Below are 13,700 nucleotides of genomic sequence, written 5' to 3'. Positions count from 1 at the left end.
AAAAATGATCCTTTTAAAGTTTGGGAAAGATCATGGTTATTGAATATATGAGTGAAATGTTCAGTGACAACCACCAAAATATCTGATCTTGCAGAACAATATCCGCTAGTAGTAACTACAGCATTATTAAAGTTTTTATGGTTAGACACTGGAAGCACTTGGTTAACATTAAAGAAATGGTCCACAATGACTTATTAACATTTAAGTGACCACAATCTTTCACTAATTTAAACCAAAGTGCTTTTATTGTCTAAATCTGACCTCCTTCAAATGACTTCAGTATATAAATACTGTTTCATTCAGTTAAAAAAATTATGATTGCACTGTGTATGAGTGTTACTATTTCATCTAGATCATGATGAATTGTTCCTGTTTTGTACTGCAACTCCGCAACATCAGCAGACTTATCAGCTACGGATAAAGGAAGTTCAGTATTATTTTTGTAAAGAGGAAGATGTAGAAATTAAAATTCGTTGGAGACAGGATGAGACGTGTCATCTGGGGGTCAGTTGGGCAAGATGGTTCCTGAACAGGAGAACTGAAAACAGACATGACGTTATCTATAAGTCTGTATTTTGATAGATTAAGAAAAGAACTGTAACTCCCACTTAAGGTGGTTAAGTGGTAAAACAACTAAGTTTGCCAATGAATTACAATTGGGAAGACAATTTAGTAGTATATAAACGTCATTCCAGGAAGGCAGGGTTACTGATGGCCTTGTGACTGTCTAAACAAACCCTTCGTATCCACATAGAGGATTGAGAGGTAATGATATGTGAACACTGGCTGACACAACAAGCAAACAACAATAATGGGTTTAACAGCCACACAAGTTACAAAGTTTGATGCCTGTGTTGCAGCGTGCTTTTCTCCAGGCCATGGAAGCAGGCTATTTTCATACATGGATGTATAGGAGGTAATGGGGGAGATGTACTGCTCGCAGCAGCAGCAGCAGCAGCAGCAGCCACTCTGGCTGACTTTGCTGTTACTCACGAATCAGCCGAGCACTCAGCTGAAACCCAGGCAGGGGTAAAAAAAAAAAAAAATCACTGTGAATAATTTCTTAATGCTTTCACAGAGGAACAAAGAGGGAAGGTGAAAGAAAGGGGTCAGGGGAAGAGAAGGGGAAGGAAGAAACAAGAAGAGGAAGAGGAGGAAGACAGAGACAGAGTGAACAGTTGAAATGGATGATAGTGAGATAAAGTGAGCAAATTTCCAAACAGGTGTGATTTGGATAAACTGACCACATATTAGGAATCTAAATGGTTATTTTCTCACCTGAAAAAGTATTAAAACTTCAGTCCTAGAGCAAAAAGTCTGGTTTAAAATCTCCGCCACTGCTGCCGGTTATTGTGAAATGCATTCTGGGATATTTCAGTATACTTCAGTGTTAACAGTCTGCTGGTCATGGAATACATAATCGGTCATTTAGTAGGCAGTATGCAGTACATATTGATAGAGTATGTAGTGGGCGGTACGTTAGTGTGTGATTTCGAACACGGCCAATGAGAAAGAGGAGAGGAAGCGGAGCGTGATGATACATGGGGGTCGGGAATGGATGAAAGGGGACAGGTGGGGGAGGGGGGATGGAGGGGATTGCTGTGTCCAGTGTCCGGGGATCTTTCTGCAGTCTACATTATTCATCTCAGCATCACATTCATCCAGGGTGACTTACATCACTTATCATTTACATGCTCTCACCTATGAATTATTAAAATAACGAGTTGTGTGTCTGATGATCCATAAAGTACGGGGGCGAGCCCCCCAGTAGGGAAACGATGACTTAGAGGTCAGTCACAAGAAGCTACGACTAGACTCTGAATAAACATACTTTAGTGGTGCACGGTAGTAAAATGTAAGAGCTTGAGGAAAAAATGTTTCATATTCATTCATTCATGCAGTTTTTCATAAAATGCAAAGCCCGTCTCAAGAAGAACATGTAAAGTGATGAAGCATACGGCACAAGAAGCAGTAAAATGTCAACAGCACCTGTGTGCAAATTAAGAGGAATATATAAGAATGTAGGAATGGGTGAATAGATAAGGTAATGATTATTTTCATTATTGATTTCTCTGCAGATTATTTTCTGAATTAATCATTAGTTGAGTTTGTGAAATTTTTTTCTTCTTTTTTTCCTAAGTTGATGTCTTCAGCAGTCCAAAAACCAAAGATATTCAGTGTGCAATGATATAAAACCAAAAAAAGAAGCAATAAATGATCACATATGAGAAACTGAAACTAGAGAACATTTGCCACTTGTTTTAAAAAAAAAAATCACTGAAACAATTAATCAATTATCAAAATTGTTGCAGTTGAATTTTCTGTTGATCTAATTGATTAATCGTACTGATACAACCATGTCTTGCCTTCTACAGCTGCAACTAACGACTGCTTTAATAATTACCAATTAATCTGTTGATTATTTTCCTGATTAACTGATTAGTCATTTGGTCTATAAAATCTCAGGAAATGGTGAAAAATATCAATTATTTTTTCCCAAAAACCAATGTGCAACCTCAAATGTTTGTTTTTATCCCGACCAACAGTCCACAACCCAAAGATATTCAGCTTACTGCCATAGAAGACCAAAGAAACCAGAAAATATTCACATTTAAAGAGCTTTTCTTAAAAAAAAGACTCAAAGTGATAATCAAAATGGTTGGTGATTAATCAGTTAATTAACTAATCTTTGTAGCTCTGCTACCTTTGATAGGATAGATAAAAAATTTAATCCGTTTCTGTTTAAATATCTTGATATTTCAAGTAACTGTAACACATGATATAATAGATAATTAGTAGCCATTATAAATTAAATCAGCAGTTTATTATAATGTTTGAACATATTTATATATTTTTGTTCTTCTTTACAGGAGGTTCTCTACTTATTGTACATCCATGGTGAACTGCCGTTTTGAGGCCTCGAGTTGGGCGATTTGATCGTCGCCATCTTCAACATTTGGAGCCATAAATGACCATAGCTGTGTCTCAATTTCCTGCAGTCTACAGGGAACGCAGCCCCTGAATAGAGACACAGCTCATATTTGGAGGAGAGGGCGGAGCTGACCTTGGGCTAGCTTCTAGCTTGGTTAGCACCAGTTAGTGAGGTGCATTTACAGTCTATAGTTAACTGTGATAATGCTAATGCTAATTTTCGTTAGCAAAAAACAGGCTTAAAACCATTAAAACAAATTGTACCTGCCGGAAAAACTGAACAGTCGACTCCTTAGAGGGTCTTTTCAGTACAACCAAGCACTAAACAAGACGGCCAAAATGTTACAATTAACTTTCATGAACTGAAATTACACTGTGAAATAGCAGAAGTTACGCCAATACTCTGTGAATTTGGGGTTACACCATGGTTATGTTACATAATCAACGTTGTCACCGTGGTAGCGACTTGCCAATCACGAAGAAGCCACACCCTAAAGCATACCCTAATTTATCGTGTATTTTACTCTAAACGAGGCCATAAATTTACAAGATGAACATCATGCTGTATTGAAGAAAACTTGAAACTAGTGATTCAGACTATAAACTCAACAGTAAAGTGTTTACTGAGGTAATAAATCAAGCGAGAAGTAAAGTCATTTTCTCGTAAACGTCCATACAATCAGACTTCTTTTTGCAACCGATGGAGTCGCCCCCTGCTGGCCGGTAGAAAGAATGCAGCTTTTGAGTCACTGCCGCTTTTCAGACCGCTTGCTCTAGAGCAAACGAGGAGTGGTTGGGGCATAGACAGTAAATATACCACCTTACTGAATGGGTGTGTGTTTAATATTTATAGCAGCTTTCACACTGTGTCACCTGTGAGTGTAGCAGTTAGTTTGCATACTAAAAATGTATGACTGTGCTGTCAATGTACACTCAAGGGAAATGGTCTTTTTACAGTTGCACCAACTGCATGTAATATCTACTGAGTATTCATGATGCAGAAAAAAAAATTGATTTTATTGTAAATAATTTGATTCTGTTTGCCAAACATTTTAAATTGTAACACTTGAAGGTTAAGCCCCAAATTGTGTGGAAATGAACTGAATGTGTTGTGTGAAATATCTTCAGTATTGTAAGATTAAAAAGCCCTAAAACTTCCTTCTCTTGACACGGACCCACTTCATTATTTATACTGAACATTATTTTTATTTCATGCTCCCTCTCTTACTGTCACAACATGAATGTATTATGGAATATTTTGTTATTCGAGCAGCGCCCCAAATATTTGCACTTTGCATCTTCACAATTAGAAACAATTAATAACAAAAAATAATAAAAACAAGTTTAATTTGCAGTGGTATTCCAAAGTCCAAGTTTGGTTCATGCACGTTGGCACAATTTTTGTATTATTTCCTTAGTAAAACATACAAGAACACAAATTTGTTATATACTAACTGAAAGAACAGGAAAATGAGAAGGTAGTAGGCTTGTATACTGTATGCAATTATCTTGTATGGAACTGGGACACAGCGTATTTCACAGTAGACCTGTTTTCACTGCAGCTGTGTTGAATTGTCACTGCAGGAAAAGCACAGGTGTGACTAATAACATTAGCGAACGTCTTTACGGGCCGCAGTCGTTGTCAATATCATCAATTACATCTGCGCTTTTCCCGCTATGACAGGTTAAACGTCTGATTTAAAGTTAAATTAATTGGATTTTTCTCGATACAACCAGACTTGTTTTTATAAAGGATCATGTTTACCACACTGTGAAACCACATAAGCAGTGTAGAAACTCTCTTGTATTTGCGTGACGTTGGCTCACGGACATTTACAAGCCCTCTGGTTATTATTTCCCCTGCTGAACAACATTTCCAAGGTTCCGTCAACAAAAGGACCGTCCCTCTAGACTCACAATGAAGAAACTGCTCTCAGGGTCTTGACTGACCCTGAGTGTTTGGTTTTCCCAGTGAAGAAAAAAAAAAAATTCCTAGGAGGTTGTGTTACTAAGAGGATTACAGATCACTCGTTCTTCTCGATCTTGCCAAATTATTTTTAAAGCTCAGAAAAGTTTCTGAATGCAAAAACTGTCCAAAAAGTTCAAAGTAGAACCATCCCATCTAATTATTCTTCTGAACTAACATGCCCTCAGGCGGTAGCTATCAATGAGACTTTGTTATAACACAAGGGAAAGAAGCCCTCTTTCTTATTATATATTGATAGACAGCTTGAGTGATTCTATTTTAAAGTATTGCATTACTTCAATTATTGATTTTCAATATAATTACCCATCAGGAAAGACAATCTTTACCAATGAAGCTTTGAACTTTTGTCACAGGGTAAAGCAATAAAAGGCATTAACTTGCCACGCTGATAATAATTGCTCCAATTTATAGCACATTATTGAGAATAATTTTAGTTAAATGATTTACATTTAAGACCACAATCTCATCTACACTTTAGAGAAATATATATCTCGCCCTACATCAGCTCCCACACTGTGATTCAGTGCAGCGATGAGATATGGTGGAGCTCCGTGGGCATAGCTGCAGCAAAACCTTTCAAGCATAAAAAGATCCAGTGCAGTGTGGTGATCAAAGGCACACACAGGCAGTTCTATATCATAAAAATGCTAATCATTAATTACAGTTAATCACAGTGTACTGAGTCAGTGACTGAGTTTAAATCATCTCTTTTATCTCCATGCTCCCCTTTGAACTACAGATATCCATATTAATGCAGGTGCAGACGCCTGTTGACATGGTTGAATACCAATAGCAGGAGAAACGTTGTTCTCTGATCTAATCTGGAAACTTTTGAAATCAATATGATCAATATAGTTTAGTTATATAATAAGATGTGCATAGGCAGTGAGGTGAATCCATGAAACCACACTGAGGTGATTTGTCAGTTGCCCCGGACCAGCTTTTTTCCAGGTTGTTTTGATTCTGCAGAAGGGGGGGGGGTCAACCTGGACCACTTAAGGAGATTAAAAAGAAACTAAGGTCAGGTGGATACAAGCATGTGAATCAGAGAGACATGATGTAACACTCGTGTGCCAATATGTCGTACTAGCACCTCACCTGGAAAAAGCCTTCATGTCTGAGGAGAAGCTTTCAGTATGAATGTGTTATTTCTTTTCATACAGGCTCAAAGTGGTCGCAGATTAATGTGATTGCGACAGCGTAGATGAAATTACCGCATCCTTCAGGAGGTGCTCATGAGAAGAGTGTAAAGTAATGCTAAGAGGAACACTCGAGTAGCACAAACACATTCCAGACCTGTACCACTCCAGTCTAGTCTGGAGACCTTTTTTCTTGTTGTTATCTATAGAGCAGAGCTGTATGCAAGAAAACTGAAACCATGAATCCAAACACCCAAGTGCTACACTGTATTATGTCTACTAAATATCAGAATCAACCAAAACACAATTGTGTAATAGACTGAGCTTGTTTAGATGAAGAGTTAAAGAGGTCATATGGAACATGGCCGACACATCTGACCTGATACTTTACATTTCACAGAAAAAACACACTAAACCTCAAATTACGAAACATCGCGCCGATAACATTTGTTCACCAAATAACGTCGGTTTTGTTAACATACAGCTTGTGTTTCTGTTTACATAGTTGCTTCTTATTGAACAGGTGTTTCCTAGCAACCGACTTCCACATTAATAAAGTGTTTAGTAGCTAAAAATAATGGTGCAACCTGATTTAATATATCACTAGTTTGAAACTATAGAAGTCACTAAGTACTTAAGAAGGACTTTACACACAAACTTAGTGGAGTCGTTCCATGAAAACTGTCAAGTTGTCAAGTTAAATGTTGGTCTCCAACATTTAAAGGGAAAAACAAAGCAGTATAAAACTGTCAATACTGTTTTCACTTGCTGAAGAAACTAATTCAAGTGTGCTTATTAGCATGAAGTAAAATAAAATCAAATAACAAAATTACAATTTTTATATTTTTAACTGTTTTCTGTTAAACTATGGTCATTTTTTCATGTCCATTCTGACCATTTCTCACATTCACATGAGGTAACACTCCATAAATATTCAATAAATCTCTGACTTTTTTCTTTTTAGGAGCATAAATGCTTCCCTCCTCATGGGACATGTGTTAATCAGATTAGAATGTATTATAATGTAATATAAATACTGCAGGTCTAACATTCTTCATGCTATGAAATGTAATATTCTACGTGTAGTTATGATAAAAATCTTAAAATTGGAGCAACCCAGTGATGGATTTACGTACAGCCGGTGCAAACCAGGATTTTGCAACATGCAAGCTACGACTTGCAACATTAGATTGCTAATTTTAACACATTTAAGTAAACAAAAGAAACAACATACTTACAACCTGTGTGTGGGCGTGCCAGAGGACGGTAGGACTCACAAATATATCTGCGATTTGAGAGTGAAAATCATTTGTGAATTCAGAGTAAGCAGCTCCACTGTTGCTACACTTGTTAAGCTTTCTGATCTGTTCTTGCACATGTGCCACTTAAAATTCTTATCATACTATCATAGAATAGAATAGAAAAGACTTTATTGCTCAGCCGAGGCAGGAAAACTGTCCTTGGTCTCACCCAGGAAAGTATAAACTCAAACATGTCCACGAGATGAAAACATCACATTAACAGAACAAAGATCATTTGAAGTGTTTCAACATCAGGTTGACGGCGAGTTCAACTCCTTTAAAAACCACATGTGAGTCAGGATGTGGCTGTCGACCTCTGAATCTTCAATCTCAACTCAGTGTGCGTGAAAAAGGAAAGTGAAACAGCACTAATATTACAAATAATACATCTATGTAGGTTTGTGTGTTTCCTACTCCTTTCATGTGTCATACTTTTCTAAAGGATTGTATTAACAGATTGAAGTTATATTACAGTTCGCTCTCGTGTGTTTTTGTTTAGACTCGAGTCTTGATCACAAACCTGCTCGCTTGGACACGTCTCAGACTGGAGTTAAGTGGTTTTGACGACCTCCCTGATTCTCACACACACACACCATCCCCCCCCCCTCTCTCTCTCTTCTCATCATCTTCTCCTTCCTGTGGGTTTTTCTTCTTCCTTCTCACTTTCTCTTTACCTCCTGCACACAAACACACACACACACACAAAAAAAACTGAGAAAATAAAAAAGCTACAGAAGCCCCTGCTAACACCACCCACACACACCCGCAGACAAACATTGTTAGAAAACAATAGAGCTGACTGTCCTTGAAGAGGTGAAATAAAACGAGAAAATTACACAAAGCTGGCGCAAAATGCTCAGTAAGCCCTTGGTAATTAATTAAGAATTGTTGAAATGTTCAGATTTAGTCATGGCTTAATACCCAGCAGTGCAGTGCTAAATTGCAGCGAACTGAAAGCTAATTAGGCCTGTCTCTTAAGCCATGATGTGTTTTATTTATGACTGCATTTCTGGAGCCCTTTCTTCAGTTTATGCGGCACTACCATGGTGACCGGCGACTTTTTACAAGGCTGGTTTTAAACTCTGACTGTCACAGAGCAATCATAAATCTTATTATTGGGTGGAATGAGTATGTTAATAATGTAAAACAAGAACAGTTTATGAATATTCATAAGATCCTATGATAGATCTGCATATGGCTTTTCTGAGTCGTCTTATAGCTCCGCCCTGGGCAGACAGCTCATTCTTAAAAGCGATTCATCATTTGGAGATGTCACCGCGGACTGTCTCATCTGTAAAACCACTGAAGTGGTTTTCAGTCTTGAGCCAGACAGTTTCGAACTCTGTGACACTCTTCCAAGCATCTGACACCTTCATCCCAGTTTTTTTTAGACGTTTTTATTTGTTTGTTCTGCTTTATTAAAAAGGGCACTCGCACAAATTTACAAACAGCCAACAATTTCTGCTCTTGCTGCTATAATTGCTGCTCATTTTGCCAGGTAACCAAACATTATCTGGGGGCGTCTAGAGACTTTAGAGGTGGATGCAGCTCTCTGGGGAGCATTAAATCTGCTTTAAACCAGAGCATCATGAGATAATATGGAATCTAACGAGTGTTGAAGGTTTTCCCCCCTGAATAAAAATGATATCACTGACTAGATGGTTATCATTTTGCCCACATCAGCTTGTGTAAGGGGTGGGTTTTTAGTTGTATGATAATCTTGATCCAATTATGGGCATATATAGTCCCTAAAGGCCCGGAGGCAGCCACACAGCGGGCTGTTACCCATATGGAAGGAAGGAAAAAGAACCAGGATTAAGGCACAACGTGTGCTGCTAAAATCATCTGTACCCCGCTCTCCTCTCCCTCGTTGTCTGCTATCAATATTACCACGAGCGTATGGACTCCTCTTGCCCTGGGTTTCACCTCGGCCCTGCCATCTGAAAGTTGGAGGTTTTTGGGGCCTTAAGCAGCCTGAAAGGAAATCTACATTCATTACTCAGGATGAAAAGATAATGCGATAAAAGACAGTGTTACTTTTTAATAAAGATAAAAATACAACATTATTATTAAGGGATTTTTAGAGCAATTTGCATAACATTTCATTTCGAATCATTTTGTTGGACTATAGAAGGCACAATGTGTTTTTTTTTTTTTTTCTTGTGTCCCCACCACTTCTGAAATCTAACTCAATAAACTAATCACATTTTCCAATTCCTTTGCATGTAGAATAAAGGCTCAATATTGCAGAATAGATTGTGAGACAAATTTGTTTTTGTGATTAGGGAAAGTAGGGGATGTTCCACACAAAGACAGCTTAAGCCAAAACACATTTAAATGCTAATTTTAGTGTTCGAATTTAAATGCAAAGAAAAGATGCAAATGTACACATATACAGATCCATACCAATATAATCAACATGCTGTGTACTGCTCTGCTTCCTACCACATCTAGTACTATTTTTAACTATCTCATTAGTTAAAAACTTTATACAGAACATATTATTTGTTTGACAGAAAAGTCATTAAACAGTAGACTGACCTTAAGAGAGTCTTCCAGCTCTCTCTGGAAGCCCCACAGTGCATTTCAGTGACAGCACAGCGGCTTCAAGGGGACTCTGTCTCCTGTCGTCAGTCCTGCCCTCGGCTTTCTCACTTAGTTCAAAGACCCTGTGGGGTATCCAGGGCTCATAATTAATTGATCTGATTCGTCTTTGGTTCTATTTATAGTTAACCTCTTCCCGTACAGTAACTGCTTCCATCTTCTCCACCTTACACAAAAACACACAACGCTCATGATCAAGCACATCATTACCGGGGTGAAATAACTGTGTCAGTGTCTCAGCAGGGTGACGGAGAAATGAATCTATGGTTTGTTGTGTTTTATCTCGTCCCTGATGCTGTCACATCCACGGGAAGAAAAAAAAACAGAGCACCCACAGTGGGAGCCTCACAGTGTGGGGCATGCATATTTCAAATGCTCAATCTGACTAGATGGCGTCGCCACGTGCTTGCTCGGTTGCTAAGGGCTCGATGAGGGCGCAGCCGTTCTGACAAGGCTGCCATCCATATTGAATGATGTTGCTGGTTGTGCAGAAGCTGTGTGACTGTTTTTTTTTCTCCAAGAAGACAGCAGAGATGCCCACAAACTTTTTTATGAAGTTATGAGTCAAGATGAAAGAAAGACGGCATTTATAATTTTTGTCATAATTTCTCTCATATCTTCCAAAGTTTCTACAGCAGAGGGACGATACAGGCCAGAGTATCATGATTATTTAATGACACTGGCGACAGGGAGAGAGAGGGAGAAACGTTTATTAGATTCTCGATGCTTTCTGAATCCTTTTACTAAACACAGACTGTACAATTACACTTGTAACACACGCAGTTTGAATTACAACTGTATCACCAGTAGTGGAAGAAATATTAAAATACTTTATGTAAAGTACTAATACAACAATGTAAACATACTCCTCTACAAATAAAAGAGAGATTTTTACATTTTCTAGAAGTAAAAGTACAGCAAGATCTTCAGTAAAATGTAAGTAAAACTACTATTATTCCATTAAATGAATGTACTTATACGTGGAATACTATCCAAGTAAAAGCCTATTATTTCAAATGTTACTTAAGTAAAAGTATGTAAGTATTATCAGCAAAATATACTTAAAAATATCAAGAGTAAAGGTATTCAATATAGTAAAATTACCCTTGTTAGTCTTATACTTTTATATATTATAATATTAGATTATTATTGTTGATGCCTTCATGTGTCAGCAGTGTTTCACTGTTATAATTTTAATAGTTTTATATACCGTCAGGTGTAAAACATAAATTGAAAACGCATCATATTTTATAAGCTCATCAAATGTGTTGATGAGCTTTTGAAGTGTTATGTGTTGTTCCGGTCGTGGTTGGACCAGTTTTAATGATGTCACACACCGTTAGATGGTTTTATGTTGTGGTTGTGACCCTCCAAAGGTCACAAGATATATCTGAGATTATTAACGTGGTAGGAAATGAGATCAGGAAGTCCTTTCTTTTGGACTTTTCTCAAATCTTTCGTTCGTTTATACTTTTGAGCCTTGATGATTATTTAAACGAAACAAGAGATGAGACTTCTAGATGGGCTCAAAGTAGATATTTCTTTTTTGTAAGGGGTCACAAGTCAAAAAGGTCGGTTTAATCTTTAACAAGGTCTTGAATTTTAGAAGCTTATCCAGTGTTTTTTTATGTAAAATCTTGATCTGAAAGGTACTACAGCTGCAAAATAAACATAGTGGAGCAGAAAGTACAATATTTCCCTCTGAAATGTAGCGGAGTAGAAGTATAAAGTATAGCATAAAATGTTGTAGTAGTGCAAGTACCTCAAAATTATTCTTAAGCACAGTTCTTGAATAAATGCACTTAGTTACATTCCACCACTGTATATGACAACTGACCTCATATAAGTTCATTTAATTGAATAATTGAATGTATCTGGCAGGTGATAAAGGTGAGAGAGGCGTCACAATCAGTCATTGAGGTACAAATTACACAATAACATGCTTGGTTCGCTCTCCGCACTTGGAAGAAGAAAGATTATGAAAGAGTCTCTGTATTATTATCGGATGAATTAACACGTCAGCCTCTCTGTGTATATTTAATCGTGATTTGATTTATAGAGTGTAAACTACACGGTTCTGCATCACCAACACCAGAGGCCACAAATTAAAGTGGATGATGAGAATGTATAGCAGTATACAATGTACATAAATAAATGAGATATAGACATCACATGGGAGAGTGTGATGAGCAGCAAAACACTTCTTCTTCTCTGTTGCTACATTACATTTTTACACCGATTGCAGATATAAATATATTTGCAATAATTTCCTACAAACGTATTTCAGCTCCAACACTAATCCTGCACATTGGTATGTTTCCCTGCATGAAGTAAACTGCAGATATGTCTGAGCAAATATTAGCTTCTTTTCCTTGGCAACGTGATTTTATGACTAAACAGAGCATATTGCTCATGTGCTGAAACATGTTTTCATAATTTTGTTTGATCCTCCAAATAATGACCTTTTATGGGTCATGTGTTTACTGTCTGATGAATTTAGATCTACTTTCCATCTCTATAGATCTGGATGTGTATGAATAGTGAGTGAATGCGTAGGAAAAAAAAAAGAAAGAGAGAAAACCTCCGGACAGAAAGACAAGAGAAAAAGACCAATAATCTCTCCCTTGAGGCATTCCTATTTATAGGAGTTGAATGTCGCTTCAGATTAAGGTCAACGACGGCCATTTGCTGCCCTCTGCTGGAAGGATGGTTGGCCTTTTTTTTCCAGTAGTAGTTTTGGTAATATTATTATAGAAAACTACAGTATTTCAGTAAGTTTTATCAATAATAATATGAAGACTGAACTATAAGTCTTTAGGATGCAAATATTGACACTATGTGCCTCAAATTTTAACCACATGGTGCAGAATATATGCAAATAATTGGACCTTGAATCCAACATTCACATTTAGCCTCAGGCATTTTCCTCAATATGACATGAAAATAATTTGAAAATGCAGGGCTGTGCATAAGCATCTTGAAGGCAAAGAAATCAGGCTTAAAATATATTAAATAACAAAATCCAATTAAATAAAGTTAAATTTATTCTAGTTGCCTTTAGAAGCTGTAAGACTTCCTAATATCAGAAAAGTAAGACAGAGCTCAATCACTACAGCGACGTCTCTCTCTCTCTCTCGGCTCTTCTTTCATTATTCTAATCAGATTGAGACGTGCTAGTGCTGATGAGACAAATATTTGCCATTCATTCAAAGTGGAAATCCCAGAGTCAATTTATTTCTCACTGCGTCTCCCGCATTAAGAGAACTTTGTGATGCTGTAGAAGATATTATCAAAGTGCATCGGCTGCATTTGATGTGTCAGCATGACCTGATTTCAAAAATGTTAAAACCTCGAGGGTTGTCATTCATTATAGACTAAAATAAATAGTAAAATCCTATAATTTATGAACTGTAATTAATAATGAACTTTATTTATTTATGTTTAGAATGATTCCCATCTCCCAGGACCAAGAAACTCATTAAAAACTTGATGCAAATTTACATCCTAAATGATTTTATGTTAATCTGGCGGCTGTTACCTGAAAAGACCTTTAATTGCTGCTTGTCCAATGGCAACAATATACAGTAGATATCTTAATATGGAGATGAAGAGGTACTACAAGGCACTGATCTAAGTACCAGATGAGATATTTTTACGTTAAGTGAGAAATGTAAGGTCTTAATGCAGTTTTAAAGAGAAAGAACATAAACTGTATATTCATTCTAGTTCTGGTTTTGT

The sequence above is a fragment of the Thunnus maccoyii genome, chromosome 20 (assembly GCF_910596095.1).
Source record: "Thunnus maccoyii chromosome 20, fThuMac1.1, whole genome shotgun sequence".
In the NCBI taxonomy this organism is placed as follows: Eukaryota; Metazoa; Chordata; class Actinopteri; order Scombriformes; family Scombridae; genus Thunnus; species Thunnus maccoyii.
This window is presented reverse-complemented; position numbering follows the sequence as displayed.